Source organism: Bos javanicus, chromosome 9, assembly GCF_032452875.1.
Source record: "Bos javanicus breed banteng chromosome 9, ARS-OSU_banteng_1.0, whole genome shotgun sequence".
Classification (NCBI taxonomy): Eukaryota; Metazoa; Chordata; class Mammalia; order Artiodactyla; family Bovidae; genus Bos; species Bos javanicus.
Genome location: NC_083876.1, coordinates 37,001,911 through 37,018,240, shown reverse-complemented (window position 1 = coordinate 37,018,240; position 16,330 = coordinate 37,001,911). Strand labels below are relative to the sequence as shown.

The window sequence follows — 16,330 nt, the reverse complement described above, 5'->3', positions numbered from 1 at the left end:
CTGGTGGGCTGCCACCTATGGGGTCGCACAGAGTCAGACATGACTGAAGCAACTTAGCAGCAGTCAAAGCTTTGGTTTTTCCAGTAGTCATGCATGGATGTGAGAGTTGGACTATTAAGAAAGCTAAGTGCCAAAGAATTGATACTTTTGAACTGTGGTGTTGGAGAAGACTCTTGAGAGTCCCTTGGACTGCAAGGAGATCCAACCAGTCCATCCTAAAGGAAATCAGTCTTGCGTATTCATTGGAAGGACTGATGCCGAAGCTGAAACTCCACTACTCTGGCCACCTCATGTGAAGAACTGACTCATTTGAAAAGACCCTGTTGCTGGGAAAGATTGAAGGTGGGAAGAGAAGTGGACAACAGAGGATGATATGGTTGGCTGGCATCACCAACTCAATGGACATGAGTTTGAGTAGGCTCTGGGAGTTGGTGATGGACAGGGAGGCCTGGCATGTTGCAGTCCACGGAGTGAAAAAGAGTTGGACATGACTGATTGACTTAACTGAATTTAATTCCATCCGCAAAATCTCTTTTGCCAGATAAGGCAACTTTCCTAGACTCCAGGGATACAACCTACATATCTTTGGGGGCCATTATTCAGCTACCACAATTAATATTCAAACTGCCTCCCACTCTCTTCAGCTGTATAATATTTTCTTCCTAGATGAATAATTCTTAACAAACTCAATAACTAATCTTCAGCAAATGGGTGGGTATCCCTTATAAACTAAAGAGGCACCTAAATTAATTCATTTTCATGGACATTAGCACAATATGGTGGTAAAAGTCTGACTTGTGTTCAGGAAATGGAGTTCTTGTCATTAATTAGACAGGCAAGGTTGGACAAGCACCATATCTCTTAAAGTCAGGGATAGTAAGGAGGTTTCAATATGTTCAGTGCAGGTAGAGGAAGACTCCACAAATCTCTTCAAACTTCATTGGAAATGTTGAACCCAATTATCAGCACCTGCCTTACTTAATCTCTAGTATTTCTTCTAACTCTGACTATATGATTGATGACTGTATTATTATCAACTGCTCTAAAAAATTATCATAAAATTTAATGACTTAAACATTTATTATCTCAAAATTTCTGTGGGTCTAGAAATTGGTGGCTCTGACTCAGAATCTCTCGTCAGGTTGCACTCAAGAGGCCAGCTGGGGCCAGAACCATCCAACGTGATGAGTTGGACAGGCTAGCTCCAGGCTGAATCACCCATATGATTGCTGGCAACTAAGATTCCTCACTACCTGGGGAAATCCATAGGCCACTTGAATATCCTACAACATGGTGACTGGCTCTCCCAGAGCAAATCATCCAAGACAGAACCACAGTGTGTTTTATGATGTAGCCTTAGAAGTGACATACTATCACTCTCTCTGTGTTCTATTGGTCACACAGATCAATAATATGGTATAGGAGGGCATTACACCAGGGCATGGAAATCAGGAGGTGGGGCTTAGGCCACCATAGAAGTTCAATGACCTATGTGAACTGATGCTTCCACAATAGGACTTTCATGCTGGTGTCTATGGAAGCTCATATTTCATAATCCCATGTGATGGTTGGGTGGCTTTATGGCTTACAAGGGGTATTAACATCATAAAACTTACATATTAAAGAAAATTGCTCTAATAGCAAGGTAGAGGGTGAACTTACAGGGACCCCTAATGCTTTTCAAGTGCCCCAGGCTATAAAGAAACTTCTGCTGCTGCTGCTAAGTCGCTTCAGTCGTGTCCGACTCTGTGCGACCCCATAGACGGCAGCCCACCAGGCTCCCCGTCCCTGGGATTCTCCAGGCAAGAGCACTGGAGTGGGTTGCCATTTCCTTCTCCAATGCATGAAAGTGAAAAGTGAAAGTGAAGTCGCTCAGTTGTGTCCGACTCTTTGCGACCCCACGGACTGCAGCCCACCAGGCTCCTCCATCCATGGGATTTTCCAGGCAAGAGTACTGGAGTGGGGTGCCATTGTCTTCTCTGAAAGAAACCTCTAGCCTGACCTGAAAGCCCCACATGTGTGCCCAATGTTTTCTGTCCATGTGTTGTATCTCTAGCTACTACGCCATTCTCATCCTTTCTCAAATGACTCTTCACACCATGCTTTCAATAGCCTTCCCAACTCAAGTGCCATGCTTTCTATGAACTCTTCACCAAGCCCTGAGACAACACAAGTAGCTTCTTCTACTGTTTCATAGGATTTTGTTCATCTGTTACAGAACTTAACATGCTTTCCTTTTAATAATTTGATTATGTTTCCCCTCCCAAGTATTCTATGTATTTCTTGAGGGCAGAGGCCAAGACCTCACACCATGGCTAGGATATCACATCAATCAAAGACATTTTTTTAATTAATGGATAGCCTTCTTCCAGTAAGTCATATTTCTAAAACACTTAAGGAACGCCAGGGCTTCCCTGGTGGCTCAGACAGTAAGGAATCTGTCTTCAATGCAGGAAACCCGAGTTTGATCCCTGGGTTGAGAAGATCCCCTGGGGGAGAAAATGGCAACCCACTCCAGTATTCTTGCCTAAAGAATTCCATGGACAGAGGAGACTGGCGGGCTACAGTCCACGGGGTTGCAAACAGTCAGACACAACTAAGCGACTGATACACACGCTAGGGAATGCCAACTAAATGATAAGCATTCTGTTAGGTCCTAAGTCTTACAGTAGTGAACAATATGGGCTGGTCCCGTATGAGTGTCAGGATACAGAGGAAGGCTCCTCATACTGTGCTTCTGCCAATGACTATCTTTGTTCTCTCTTCTCCATAACAGTTTCTATTTTCCTACCCCCTTCTTGCCTCTTCTCAATTTTCCTTCCCCTCAACTATTTCCTAAGCATGCCATAGTACATATAGACATTGCTTAGACAACCTGACAAATATCATGGCCAAAGAGCTGATCACTCCACGTCCAGGTCATGGTCTCTAAGTTGTCTGCAAAGCCACATGGACATGACTCTCTCTTCCTGTTTGCTAGCTACCATTTACGGGGAAAAATGAAGGGTAAAAGCAGCATTTCCATGCCTGGATGGTTCAGAATTCGTATCTTTTCTTGTCTTCACTGTCTCAAGTGAATTTGAAAATAAAAAGGCAAGCCACAGACCAGAAGAAAACTTCTCTGATAAAGGACCTGTATCCAACATATATAAAGAACACTTACATCTTAATAATAAAAAGACAGGCACTCTAATTTACAAATGGGCAAAAATGTTAAGTCATGTCACCAAAGAAGATATATAAATGGTTGATTAAGCACATGAAAGATGTTAAACACTCTTTGTCGGAAAATGCAAATTAAAACTACAATGACATGCCACTCTACATCCATTAGAACCTATAATCAAAATACAGGAAATATCAAGTGGGGATGTATTGTTGGTGGGGATGTAACAAGTTACATACTGAGAAAATGTTTGATACTTTCTTAAAAATTTAAATACAAACTTACTATAGAGCAAAGTGAGTCAGTTCTTTGGAATTCATGGAAGAGAAATGAAAACATATGTCCATCCAAATACATATACTTATATGTTCATAGCAGCATTATTCAGAATGGCCAAAAACTGGACAAAAATCTAAGTGTCCATCAACTAGTAAATGGATTTTTTTTTAATGTGGCATGTTATTCAACAAAGGATGGTGCAAATGATACATGCTATAACATATATGAGTACCCCAAAAAGAAGTCAAACACAAGAGGCATAATTACTATACAATTTACCTATGTGAAATGTCTAGAAAAAGCAAATCTACGGAGAGAACACAAGTCAGTGGTTGTCTGGAACTGGAAGGAGAAACAGGTGAGCTGTCGATGGACACAGGGAACTTATAGGAGTAATGAAATGTTCTAAAACTGAAATATGGTAATGTGTATACTGTTGTATAAATTTACTAAAAATATTTAGATTGTACACTTATAATAGGTGAATGTTATGGTATGTAAATTATATTCCCTCAAAGCTGTTTTTTAAAAAATTACATGAGAAGGTATCTGGTCATAAACTACAAGGGGTTTACTTATTATAAAGATGTCCTCAGGATGTAAAAACCCTGACCTGTTTTCAGTCTCTTTTCATCTGGTCCCAATCAAGGTAACAGAAAGCTAGTTTAGTTAGGTTCCTCTAAACGTGAACATGGCTTAAGTGTAGAGACAAAAAAGAAAAGTGAGTCAGCTCTCAAATGACCCGAACTTGTTAGCCCATCTCTAAAAATGAGTTGTGAAGGCAATTTTTTCCTTGCTTATGAAAATGTTTGAGGAAAAACTATGTGCTTGGTTTAGCATAATTGACCACAATAATTATAGTGCATGTGGATTTATGTTGTATTTATAAGACTGCTGGATTTTGCAGTGGAGGTTGGGGAGAGTCAGTATTGAAATCTAAGTCTTTAATCCACAAAAAGCCATACATTTTTTATGGTCCAAACTGGCAATTATGGGTTGTAGAAGTATTTGTGCTTGTTCAGATGTTCCGTAACCAAAAATTTGAAGAGGTCCATTTTTGATATAAATCCAGTACTGAGGAAAATTGTGGCAGAATCTCAGATCTGTATCTATTTTTATAACTTGTCACATTTCTAGTAATGCAGTAGGACAAGTCCATCTTTTTAAGAAAGACCGAGTCTGCATGCAAATTATTTAGGAGGAAGGTATAATTCAGATTCTTGGAGAAAACAAAAAGTACTGCTTCTGATTTGAACTCCATTACTAAGTCATTAATGATGGTCCCAGAGCAGTTGTTAGACTAATATGAGTCACAAATTCGATTTCAAATCAATAAGAATGGCATAAAGACCCCATGTGTTCCCACAGAGCAACAAGGTGGTCACATCTCTTAAACAACTACTGCTTAAACTGTTAATTTTGCTATTTAGTCAAAGTCAGCAAGGCACCAAAGGGTACAAACTTCTATTTATAAGATAAACAAGCATTCGGGATACAATGTGTATGTGTGCATGCGTGTGCTAAGTCACTTCAGTAGTGTCCAAGTCTTTGTGACCCTATGGACTGTAGCCTGCCAGACTCCTCTGTCCATGGGATTCTCCAGGAAAGAACACTGGAATGGGCTACCATGCCCTCCTCCAGGGAATCTTCCTGACCCAGATCAAATCTGCGTCTCTTGCCACCGCTGCATTGCAGGCAGATTCTTTACTACTGGGCCACTGGGAAAGTTCAGGGATACAATGTACAACATGATAAATATAATTAACATTACATATATTATATATGAAACTTATTAAGAGTATATCCTAAGAATTCTCATTATAAGATAATTTTTATGTCTTTAATTTTATTTCTATATGAGATGATGGATGTTTACTAAACTTACTGCGATAATCATGATGTACGTAAATCATCATGATTATACCATATATATACTTAAAGAAGGGAAAACCAGTAGGTCATTCAAATATGACCTAAATCAAATACCCTATGATTATACAGTGGAAGCGAAGAATAGATTAAAGGGATTAGATCTGATAGACAGAGTTCTTCAGATAGCCTGAAGAACTTTGGAAAGAAGTTTGTCACATTATACAGGAGGTGGTGATCAAAACAATCCCCAAAAAAGAAATGCAAAAAAAGGCAAAATGGTTATCTGAAGAGGCCTAACAAATAGCTGAGAAAAGAAGAGAAGCAAAAGGCAAAAGATATACCAATCAGAATGCAGAGTTCCAAAGAATAGCAAGGAGAAATAAGAAAGCTTTCCTAAGTGAACAATGCAAAGAAATAGAGGGGAAAAAATAGAATGGGAAAGAATAGAGATCTCTTCAAGAAAATTAGAGATACCGAAGGAAAATTTCAAGCAAAGATGAGCAAAATAAAGGACAGAAATGGTATGGACCTAACAGAAGCAAAAGAGATTAAGAAGTGGCAAGAATACACAGAAGAACTATACAAAAAAGATTTTAATGACCCAGATAACCATGATGGTGTGACCACTTACCTAGACTAGACATCTTGGAGTCAGAAGTCAAGTGGACCTTAGGAGGCATCACTACGAACACAGCTAGTGGAGGTGATGGAATTCCAGCTGAGCTATTTCAAATTCTGAAAGATGATGCTGTTGAAGTGCTGCACTAAATATGTCAGCAAATTTGGAAAACTCGACAGTGGCCACAGGATGGGAAGAGGTCAGTTTTCATTTTAATCCCAAAGAAGGTCAATGCCAAAGAATGCTCAAACTACTGCACAATTGAACTATCTCACATGCTAGCAATGTAGTGCTCAAAATTCTCCAAGCGAGGCTTTAGAAGTACATGAACTGAGAACTTCCAGATGTTCAAGCTCTATTTAGAAAGGGCAGAGAAACCAGAGATCAAATTGTAAACATCTACTGGATCATAGAAAAAGTAAGAGAATTCCATAAAAACATCTACTTCTGCTTCATTGACTATGCCAGAAGCCTTTGTGTGGATCACAACAAACTGAGGGAAAGTCTTAAAGAGATGGGAATACCAGACCACCTTACCTCCCTCCTGTGAAACCTGTATGCAGATCAAGAATCAACAGTTAGAACTGGACATGGAACAAAGGACTGGTTCCAAACTGGGAAAGGAGTACATCAAGGCTGTATATTGTCACCCCACTTACTTAACTTCTATGCAGAGTACATCATGCAAAATGCCAGGCTGGATGAAGCACAAGTTGGAATTAAGATTGTAGGGAGACATATTAATAACCTCAAATAAGCAGATGACACCAACCTTAAGACAGAAAGTGAAGAAGAACTAAAGAGCCTCTTGATGACAGTGAAAGAGGAGAGTGAAAAAACTGGCTTAAAACTCAACATTCAAAAAGCTGAGATCATGGCATCTGGTTCCATCACTTCATGGCACATAGAGGGGGAAACAATGGAAACAGTGACAGACTTTATTTTCTTGGGCTCCAAAATCACTGTGGATAGGGACTGCAGCCATGAAATTAAAGTGTTTGCTCCTTGGAGGAAAAGCTATGACAAAACTAGATAGTATATTAAAAAACAGAGACATTATTTTGCAGACAAAGGTCCATATAGTCAAAGCTATGTTTTTTCCAGTAGCCATGTATGGATGTGAGAGTTGGACCATAGAGAATGCTGAGCACCAAAGAACTGATGTTTTTGAACTGTGGTGTTGGAGAAGACTCTTGAGAGTTCCTCGGACTGCAAGGAGATCAAACCAGTCAACCTAAAGGAAATCAATCCTAAATATTCATTGGAGGGACTGATGCTGAGGATGAAGTTCCAATACTTTGACCACCTGATGTGAAGACCCTGATGCTAGGAAAGATTGAAGGCAGGAGAAGGGAATGATATAGGATGTGATGGTTGCACAGCATCACCGACTCAATGTACATGAGTTTGAGCAAGCTCTGGGAGATGGTGAAGGACAGAGAAACCTGGTGTGTTGTAGTCCAGTCCGTGGGATTGTAAAGTGTTGGACATAGCTGAGTGATTGAACAACAGCATACCTTAAACTTACACAGTGCTATTTATCAACTATATCTCAATAAAACTGGAATAAAAAATCAATAAGGCATCAAAGTCATTATTTCAATCCAATTTAGGATCACATGATGAGATCCATAAAAACATTGGTCTGTTGGATATTGTATAGATATTACAGTATCAAAGTTAAATAAAATAGCTTTCAAGTTTATTATTCTACAGTTATTTTGAGGCAAGATCAGTTCAATTAAGCTTATTTGATAATTGTTTCTAGTAAAAGCAGATAGTCCTTGCATATGATAAAACAAGACAAATATCTTCTTTTGTTTCTGTTCCTCCAAGTAGCCAAGACCAAAAAGAAAAAAAGGAGTATTTAACCACACATCTAGAGCTTCCCAGATGGCTCAGTGGTAAAGAACCCGCCTGCCAATGCAGGAGACAAAGGTTCAGTCCCTGAGTTGGGAAGATCCCCTGGAGGAGGAAATGGCAATCCACTCCAGTATTCTTGCCGAGGAAATCCGATGGACAGAGGAGCCTGTCAGGCTACAGTCCATGGGATCACAAAGCAGCTGGACGTGACTAGAGTGACTGACAATACTTGGCATGCTACCACACATCTGGATCACCTAGTAGCCTGTGCTGAGTATCTAATAATATGGAAAAAGGAGAATTTCGCTCTCTTAATCAGCGGTGAAAAGAGTCATGAGAGTATCAAAGCCCCTCACTTCTGCTCCTTTCCCTCTAATCCAGAACCACAGCTGAGCAACTAAAGCAGCCTGGCTTACATCTTGGATGGTAAAACCCTGAACCAGTAGGTTTGTCAGAACCTAAGTTCAGCCTCTCTCTCATCCAATCTGCCATCAAGTGATGTCAGCTCCTAGTGACACTGGGACATTCAAATCTGCACATGACCCAGAACCACTAACTGCTCAGCAAGAAGTGGACCAGAGGACCTGGCTGAGCCAGGCTCTGCCTCCCAGAGTTCAGCTCACGGCACCTACTCTTCCATTAGGTTCAAGATGCTGTGCCTACATTGACCTCTGCAAGTGGCTCTTCCATTAACCTGCAGCTCACCAGCTTGAAGCCTCACTTCCCAGCCCTTTTGAATCCTTGACACAGAATGCATTTTGAATGCTTTCTTGATGTCATCCAATCTCTGATCTCTCATCTCTTCTACTTTCTCACAACTCTACACCCCAGTACTATTTCCTGGACTCCTCATGTTTGACGTTTGCCCAGTGAACCCATACTCTGTGGCTGCCATTGGACCTAGCCTAGCCATGCCATGGTAAAATGGGGACCACTGTTACTGTAAGGAGATGCTGAATTGTCATACTGTGCCATGGCCCTCAGTACAGCCAATTGTAACTTGGCAACAGGAGGCTTTTACTCTAACTTCAGTCAGTCAGTCAGTTCAGTCACTCAGTTGTGTTCAACTCTTTGTGACCCCATTAATCACAGCACGCCAGGCCTCCCTGTTCAAAACCAACTCCCAGAGTTTACCAAACTCACATCCATCGAGTCAGTGATGTCATCCAGCCATCTCATCCTCTGTCATCCCCTTCTCCTCCTGCCCCCAATCCCTCCTGGCATCAGGGTCTTTTCCAATGAGTCAACTCTTCGCATGAGGTGGCCAAAGTATTGGAGTTTCAGCTTCAGCATCAGTCGTTCCAGTGAACACCCAGGACTGATCTCCTTTAGGATGGACTGGGTGGATCTCCTTGCAGTCTGTTGGGACTCTCAAGCGTCTTCTCCAACACCACAGTTCAAAGCATCAGTTCTTCAGCACTCAGCTTTCTTCACAGTCCAACCTTCACATCCATACGTGACCACTGGAAAAACCAGGGCCTTGACTAGATGGACCTTGTTGGCAAGGTAATGTCTCTGCTTTTCAATATGCGATCTAGGTTGGTCATAACTTTCCTTCCAAGGAGTAAGCGTCTTTTAATATCATGGCTGCAGTCACCATCTGCAGTGATTTTGAAGCCCCAAAAAGTAAAGTCTGACGCTAGTTCCACTGTTTTTCCATCTATTTCCCATGAAGTGATGGGACCAGGTGCCATGATCTTCGTTTTCTGAATGTTGAGCTTTAAGCCAACTTTTTCACTCTCCTCTTTCACCTTCATCAAGAGGCTTTTTAGATCCTCTTCACTTTCTGCCATAAGAGTGGTGTCATCCGCATATCTGAAGTTGTTGATATTTCTCCCGGCAGTCTTGACTCCAGGTTGTGCTTCTTCCAGCCCAGCGTTTCTCATGATATACTCTGCATATAAGTTAAATAAGCAGGGTGACAATATACAGCCTTGATGGACTCCTTTTCCTATTTGGAACCAGTCTGTTGTTACATGTCCAGTTCTAACTGTTGCTTCCTGACCTGCATATAGGTTTCTCAAGAGGCAGGTCAGGTTGTCTGTATTCCCATCTCTTGAAGAATTTTCCAGTTTGTTGTGGTCCACACAGTCAAAGGCTTTGGCATAGTCAATAAAGCAGAAATAGATGTTTTTCTGGAACTCTCTTGCTTTTTCGATGATCCAGAGGATATTGGCAATTTGATCTCTGGTTCCTCTGCCTTTTCTAAAACCAGCTTGAACATCTGGAAGTTCACGGTTCATGTATTGCTGAAGCCTGGCTTGGAGAATTTTAAGCATTACTTTACTAGCGTGTGAGATGAGTGCAATTGTGTGGTAGTTTGAGCATTCTTTGGCATTGCCTTTCTTTGGGATTGGAATGAAAACTGACCTTTTCCAGTCCTGTGGCCACTGCTGAGTTTTTCAAATTTGCTGGCATATTGAGTGCAGCACTTTCACAGCATCATCTTTCAGGATTTGAAATAACTCACCTGGAATTCCATCACCTCCACTGGCTTTGTTTGTAGTGATGCTTTCTAAGGCCCACTTGACTTCACATTCCAGGATGTCTGGCTGTAGGTGAGTGATCACACTGTCATGATTATCTGGGTCATGAAGATCTTTTTGTACAGTTCTTCTGTGTATTCTAACTTTGGTGTAATCTAACTTCACAAGCCCTTTTTTCTTGATTGAGCAAAGATTTGTTAAGGACCGACTGTATGTTAGGTATTTTGTAAAAATTATTACCTATACATAACTTTCCAAGTCCACAGCACTCTTCACCCTTCCCCCAAGACTTTTGTTTTCAAACTGGACCCAAAGAAGAGTTAGTCATACATGAAACAGCTGACCCTGAATGTTTTACTCTCTGAAGCATGAGCTCAAACTTTTTCTGATTTATGAATCACAGTCATGATAACAACATTCTTCGAACTTATTTTTTTTCTCTTTTGAAACATTAGTAAAAGGTACTTCCTACCTTTTTAACGGGGGTTTTGTGTATATTAGTGCTGCTTCTGGAATACTCAAAGGAAGTATAAGTGTACAAAGTATATGAGTGTCTCTCTCCATGATGTTTACTTCCAAAACATCAGGAATGGCACTGTCCAACAGAACTAGAATATTGGCCACAAATATTAAGTTAACAGGTATTATAAATTAGGATAGATTTTTATTTAATTGTTCAAAATCAAAATACCAACTAAGTCTATACATCCCCTGTGAATTTCATACTCGTAGTATATCTCAGTTCTGATAAGCCATGTTTCAAGTGCTCTGTAGCCCACACATGGCTAGTGCTGCCACACTGAACAACAGAGGTCCAGGTGGTCAGTTAGTGAAAGCCACCAAGAACTAAGCTATAGACTCAGAATAATTCTTTTGAATCATCACACTTTTGTAATTGATTAAACCCATCCAATTGCCATAATATTAGATATTACCTAAAGGTAAACTATAAATCAGAAATAATGTTTTTGATTTGTCAAAGCTTATAAGACTACAAAACTGATGAACCTGGCCCAATGCCTTGCTTAGATCTTGTCTAAACGTGAAAGGCTAAATGTTTATAGGTCCCAGTGAAAGAATTTAAGATGTGGCCATTAATAAGGTAATATTTTTGATACTAGGTGATTTCACCTTTTGAACTGAGCTCTCTCAAATGCATCAAAATGGTTTATGATGAGACTCTTCATATTAGCACCAGAAAACAAGCTAACAAGGCTATTCAAGTTAGAGTCCGTCCTTTGCATATCTTGTGGTATGTCTGGTGGCACTGTGCCCTTGGCAAAGGTCAGAGACACAGACATGGAGCCTGAAGGCCTGGTTTACAGTCTCGTGATAATTAACTTTGCAGACATAAAGTTCCTGACCCCGAAAAGAGAATGCTCCCTCCACTGAGAAAGAGTGTCTAGTGTCTTCCTGTGTGAGAATGTTTTGTCTCAATATAAACAAACTAGAGTTGAAAAATGAAGTGCAAAAATGCCCTCTGTGGCGTAAACAACCAAACTAGTTAGGATATGATTTTCCTGGAATGTGCTGTGAGTTCCAGAGGCAGGCACACACTTGTCACAGAACAGGCCGTTCCTCTGATGGTCAGAGCCTGAAGACTTAGTTGGACACATTCATGCATTAAATTCCACAAGTTCAAATCTGTGTTTACATTTTTCATAATGTTCGGATACACACTCAAATATTTTCTGAATCCTAATTAGGGAAAAAGCAAGACATATCAAGTATTTGTTTTAAAGGGCAACTTGGTTCTGAAGCCCATTAGAACCAATGTTATTTGGTAGCTTTACTGAACATTATAATCATCTTCTAGTATCTCCGATACCTGTCTTATTTTGCTTCTCCTTTTATAACAACAGAGATCCAACATATTTACTAAAGAAAAAAGAGTTTCTGTGACTATGAGTATCTGCACAATTACAGTAGAGTTGATAATAGAGTTGATCAAGCTCCTAAACATCCGACCAGATAGGAATACAGTCCCTACTCCTGATATTTCTATCTGGAAGGGTCTCTATCCATTTACCCTTTTATCTTCTTGCAAGGCTCAGACTCAGACAAGGCTACTGAGGCACTCACCTCAATTAAGAAATTTAAGGATGCACTCAAAAACTCAATAATTGAGAAAAATAATATTTAATGCAATATTTTTAAAAATCAAAATAAATGCAAAAAGTTCAAGAGGAACAAAATATAAAAATCTTCCATAAAAACAACTCTGCCCTCACTTGCTTCGCCCTAGCTATGGCCCCATTTAGCTTCCCGCCTTGGGAAGAGGAGTGAGTATTCTGTTGGTGGGTTTGAGAGAAGGGTCTGAGTATGCTCTTCCTTCAAAATCTGTCAGCCTGCCCTGCTCTGCTGTGTAAGTGTTACTCAGGTGGGCCCCAGAAAGGAGGGGCTGCAGTCAAGCAGAGCTGACAGAGGCTCTGAGGTTATTAGCAAGCCGGCCTCCCTGGCAGACTAAGCGTGAGGTACCCCAGCAGCAGCCTTGGCGATAAGGGTGACATTTTGCTCTCCAGCTCCAACTGCCTGACTTCTATGGGTGAGTGTCTTTCTCAATAGATTCTGAATGCAGGTGGAAAAGAGTGGTTGGTGTTGATTCCATTGACATGCAAACAGAACATCAGAGCCCCTATGTGTGCATTCTCCTGACCATGATAACAGTGGCCTCCTGGCAGCCAGATGGTGTGCCTCAGTCTCTCCTTTTTATTTGTCTTTAAGATGATCAGGGTTGGGCCATTCAAATGTTAATTAGCTTAAGTTCACAAACTAAAAATAATCTCCAACACAGTTTATGCCCTTTTGGGTTTACTTCTGCTTCATTCTGTAATTGGTACTTGAAAGAAGAGTTGGGCATATTTTAGTTAGACCCTAAATGATGGTAAGTCTAGTGACCAAGAGCTTCAGAGAAAGTCTATCACCACCATTATCACAATTCATTTTCTTCCAGCATACAGCAAGACAGGAATTGCATCAGACTTTCTCTCTTCAATTGGTCTGAGATAGGTCAAATCAATATATAAAGGGCAATAAAGCACATAAACATGAAACAAGTAGCAAATGATTAGTTAAGGGCACAGAAATATCTTAACAAAAAGAGTGCATTCCACTGTTACACTACTGGTTTGAGTCATTATCACCAAAAGTAGAAATAAGTTAGAGACCTGTATAGTGGTGTTTCCAGATAAAGAGGTTCATAGTACAACAACACTGTTATGCAGTAAAGAACATAAAATCTACTTGAAATCAGGATATGTTTCTGAGAATTTTGAAGCCAAAAGGGAGGTGAAAGAGTCAGGGTTTGAGTACCTTAAGACAAGAAAGAGAATGTCCTGTGGCCAGGTAAGTGGAGAATAAGAAAGAGCTATCAGAAAACACATGGAAGGCTCCAGAAATTACTAATAACAAGTCGTCCAAGGTCAGTCATCTGCTTGCACATATTTCCTCCAACCCCACACCAAGAAAACCTCCATCATCTGCTCACTAATACCTGGGATTTTTGTATCTGAGAGTAAAGACATTGTGGCAATTTGGATCAAGAATCATTCATTCGTAAACATATTGAGATTGCAGATGGAACTCAATCATACTAAAATGTTATCAGCCAATCAGTCATTAAACTCTTCTCATTCTAATGAGGCAAGGACTGAAATGTTAAAATGGAAACCTGTGTGTCTTATTTATGTTTGCATCCTCAGGACCCAGCACAGTACCAGAAATTAGCATGTGCTCAGTAAATATTTGCTGCATGAATGAATGAACGAATGAATGGAGATAGAGCAAGGATGAGAGAGAGGACTGAAAGAGGGTAAAAGTGCAGAGAAGCAGGAGAGCAAACGCACACGTGCATATATGTATGAGGGAGAAAGGGCCACTCTGGCAGGCACTGTCCTAAGATGTTTTGTCTGTGTCTTTTGGTTCTTTTTAAAATCATATAGTATATTAACCGTTAAAGAATGTGTTTATACGACCATAACAGAAATCCCAACAAACCATAGCTTAAACATACTAATACATGAAATTCTTTTTCTCAAATAATGAGATTTATGGAATTAGGCGGAAGCTAGTATTGATTAAATGGTTCAACAAGGTCAAGGCCATCACCTCTATGTATCCCTGGCCCCAGTATGACTGCCACAGCTCCCTACATAGGATATATGTTCAAAGGGGAAAACTAAGGAGACACCAGGGTATTTTTCCCTTTCATTAGAAAAACAAGCCTTCAAGAATCCTTATCAGACTTCCACTTGGAACTCCTAGGTTAGATATGTTCCCTTTGTTCCCTTTTCAGCAAAGAGATTCAGGAGTGTAAAGTATTTTTCTGAACAGCTTGACATTTTGAAGGAAATTTAGGTTTTATTATTAATGAAAAAACAGGGGGAATGGGTTTTGGTAGGCAACTACACTAGTTTTCTATTGCTACTCTAATTACAGAATTACTGAATTTAGCAGCTCAAAATGACATACATTTATTACATCTCAGTTTCCATGGGTCAGGAGTTTGGGTATGGTATAATGGAGTCCTCTGCTTAGGGTCTCATAATGCAGGTGTCAGATGGGCCATGTTCCTTTCTGGAGCTCAACATCCTCTTCCAAGCTCGTGGTTGTTGGCAGAATTAGATTCCTATCTGCTCTATCATTGAGGCCCTTGGGTCCTCTAAGCTGCTCACACTGCCCTGCCACATCATAGCAACTGCTTCTTTAAGGTCAGTGGGACAGTCTCTTTCTCTGTCTCCAATCTGCTAAAATGGAGTCTCATAATGAAACATAACCCCAGGAGTGACAATCCATCACCTCTGCCATATTCTATTGGCCATACTCATGAGGAGGGGATCATACAAGGCCATGGATGATAGAGGGTAGCCCTGAACTGCATCTGCCACAGAAACTGAGTGTCATGAAGAAACCAAAATGGGGATCACTGAAGCTTAAAAGCCCATTCAGGTCATATAGAAAGTAAAGAGGCAGTTCTCCACAGATGTCTCACTAGGTTCTCATTTTCTAAAATATCTTCTGTAGAACCCCACTTTTACAAGACAATATTTGGTGTATTTGAGGGGGGAAAGTTTGGTGTTCAAATAGGTTTAGAGAATGTTGGAATCACTAAAGTTGAACTGATTTTTTAAATGAAAAAAACTCTTTAGCACGTTTATTATAAATCTCATGGGAAAAACAGAGGGAGGTTGCAGCCTTTCCAAATTAATCTAATGCCAAAACATTTTTGTGCATAAAACAAGAAAAATAATAGCTAACAACAATTGGAGCACATTCTGTGCTGCAAGCATTATTTTAAAAACCTTCATAAGCAAATGATGCTGGAGGGGCTGCCAGAAGCACTGTGTGTGTGTGTGTGTGTGTGCCCGTGCACACACATGCACACACACACGTTCATTTGTGTGGTTGGGGAACAAATAGAGGCGATGCAACTTCTCCCTTTCCCCTACTCTTCCAAATTTCCAGTCTCACATCAATGCCTTCAAGGGGAGTTTGAAACTTAGAGAGGAGAGAATATCCTGCACATCTTCAGACATATGTACTATTATTTGAACAACTATTCAAAGACTCAGATCCAGATCTCTTGATTCCAAGCCTAGTACATTGCCAGTTGCAATGTAGCATTGCATATTAAAGAAAATAAGTGATTGATCTTGCTAATCATACATTCTCTAACACTACCCACCTCTGAACATTTATCTGGCAGTAAATGGAATACATCAGAATCTGCAGCTTTACAGTATTCTTCCCAAAGTAACCAAATTTACTTTTTCCTTTTGTTACAATCTCTGCCTTTCCTCTTGACTTCCTTTGGCTGAGTATTCACTCCCTGAGATTTGCTTCTTTCAAAGAAGAGTCAAGGATGTTGTTAGCTGGCAGCCAGGAAATGGGTGTCACCATCCATCAAAGGTCAGCATAGAGCTGCAGCCGGCACCATGGGAAGGGGCCCCTAAGCAAAGAAACAAGACCACGCATTTCTCCAAGGCCATGTGACAACCAAGAATTCTCCAGAGCTGGACAAGAGTAAATATTCCAGGAATGGCTTTG

At 40.4% G+C, this 16,330-nt stretch overlaps 1 protein-coding gene across 7 annotated transcripts in view; it reads right to left on the bottom strand.

Annotated features, from left to right (window-relative positions):
• Positions 1-16,330, bottom strand: part of LOC133253824 (uncharacterized) — a 175,966-nt gene that overhangs the window by 127,001 nt on the left and 32,635 nt on the right. The window lies entirely within an intron of this gene.